The sequence below is a fragment of the Cynara cardunculus genome, assembly GCF_001531365.2.
Source record: "Cynara cardunculus var. scolymus isolate 2C chromosome LG 15, CcrdV1, whole genome shotgun sequence".
In the NCBI taxonomy this organism is placed as follows: Eukaryota; Viridiplantae; Streptophyta; class Magnoliopsida; order Asterales; family Asteraceae; genus Cynara; species Cynara cardunculus.
In genome coordinates, this window is record NC_037542.1 from 19,440,227 (window position 1) to 19,442,999 (window position 2,773).

Below are 2,773 nucleotides of genomic sequence, written 5' to 3' on the forward strand. Positions count from 1 at the left end.
TGTGTGTGTGTGTGTGTGTGTGTGTGTGTGTGTGTGTGTGTGTGTGTGTGTATAGAGGGGGGATCAAATGAGAATAAGGTAAAAAAAATAAGAGAACACGAAAACAACCAAATCTCATGTGATTTTGTGCTGAAATCATATTTGATCATGGAACACAGTCAGCACAAGGGCGTTCGGACGACTTGGTCCACGACCTAAGTGGTGACCAAGATCATGCAAAATCACATGTGATTTTACACGTAAGTTTAATGTAAAATGACATGATAAACTCAACATCGTTGGTATTCTTTCCCCGTTGATTTTGCCAAACTTGTTCCTTTAGTTATGTGGTTGTTATATTTTTTTTATTTGGTAACTGTTTTAGCTTAAAACCATTTCTATATCCATATATATATATATATATATATATATATATAGGGTTGGGTTCACGTGAGACCAAGGGTTTTTCGTGAGACCCGTAAGACCAATTTATGTTTATTAATCAACTTTATAAGCTAATGATCTAATTGTATAAAGTTGCACTGTGGCAATTTTGTGATTATTGAGAAGTCTCGTGACAATTTTGTTATTATAAATGTTCAGATTGTAGATATAATCCAAGGGTTGAGAATTGGTCTTACGGGTCTCACAAAATACCATTGGTCTCACATGATCCCAAGTTTATATATATATATATATATATATATATATATGTGTGTGTGTGTAAAAAACCTTGGCCCAGGGATCCAAAGACAGCCTCAATTTTTTGGTAAATCTTATGCATCAGAGGCACTTTTGAGGAGCTGCCAGCTCATAACCTTGCAATACAGTGCTGTATAACTATTGTTCTTTTATCACATGACTGATGTCTTCATTTGGTTCTCTCTCTGTCTCTATATATGTGATTAAGCACTTGCATGCAAATTTGATATCACTTTGTCTAATGTCTAATTATCATCTTTCTTTAAGTTGTTAAATATCAATTTTGTGTTGTAACTTATCAAAAATTACAGTTTACCTACATTCCTGCATGTCTTATGGCAATTGCTTGTTTTCTTGACATGCCTCCATCAGAGCAATATTTTCATCTTCTGATGCATTGATTCAACCTGTTTGTTTTTATTCAAATGGTTTTCCTGGGATTTAGCCTTGATAAGCATAATTCAACAGTTTTTACAAATCTAAATGAGATTGATTATCCCACACAAAAATAGATAAGATATTCCGTTTGGTTTATTTTCTTATCGGATTAGCACCAACCGTTGCAGAACTACAATAGTCGAGGCCAAATTCTAGCTATTGATCAATTGATGAACAATAAATTCGTTACTAGTTACAGAAGTTCATCCTAATCGAAAATCTTGGTTCTGCAAGTGTGTGTAAATACAAAAAAATATATAATAAGCAAGAAAAGCCTGAAAAGAGTGTAACAACAAGAAGCCTAGTGCTGGCAAGCTGATCAATTCGAAATACTGTGGGACTCTTATCACTTTCTTTCTTTTCACAGAGAGAGAGAGAGAGCGAGAGGGGGATGAATCCAAGAAGACATTAGTGATAAATATCGAGCAAGATATGGACAGTGAAAAGTTCTTTTGCAGAGAGATTAGCAAAGTAGGGTCATGAGAGAAGCACACGTCTTATTCGATTGCATGGGCACGAAAACCATGGATAGTCATTACCCCTGCCCTCTCTCTTGCAGTAAGTATAAGGACCCTTCTTGGGTATACTGCCAAAACCAGAAGTGGATATTTGTGTAGCTCAACCTGTTGGACTTTACTTTTACATTAATATCGCTGAGCTCATGTTTAACCTGGATCATATATGTATATATATCTGGTCAGAGTAAGAGTGAATCTTTTTTGGGGTATATATGTTTATGTTTTTACCTTTGTACTTGCAAATTGCAATTCCCACCTCTTCCATCTTCGTCAACGTAAAGTACAATTTTCTAATTTCAGTTTTCAATTTTTTTTCTTTCTAAAATAAGTATCTAATTTCCTATTCTATCCTAATTACTAGAGAGAAAAGATTTTCACTTTATAATTAAGGTAATATATATAAAAATGATGAAAGTTCGTTTATTATGATTTGAACAGTAATGGAAGATGACTAATGTTCATTAGAGAGAGGGAGGTTCAAGATCAGAAAACCCTAAAAAAATTAAAAATTGAGGAACACACTGGTAACCATTTATCTGGACAATATAAGTACTTGAAGTTGTTTTTTGTTTTTTATGCACGTGTGCATAGGGGTGCTCAAAAACTCGACTAGCCTGATCAACACAACCCAAAGCAAAATAACTCAACCTGAAGAAACTTGATGTCTAATCGAATTGTAAAATCTTCAAATTGTAGGTATTGAGTTGTTATCGATTTACTTTTATTTGAACCCAATATATCCTTTTAGACATCATAAGCCTCTATTAATATGTATTTTAGACAATTTACACCATCACATAATCTCTTCATATACATACTAGTTGTGTACCCACGCAATGCGGCGGGAGCCATGAATTTTAACGATTTTGAAGTTCCACTGATTTATAAGATAAGATTTAACGATGATATATGTTACACTTGGTCTTTACATATTAATACAATTTGAATAAATAAGAGTTATGGTTCTAATTACAGACTATCGATGAAAAAAATTGTATGACAATTTAAAATCCAATATATTTAAAATCCAACATATTTAAACAACTCCACAAATATGTTCGATTTACATCAACAGCAAAGAACCAAGAAACTTGAGTTTTAAGATAAACACTCAAAACCAATAAAGAAAACTACAA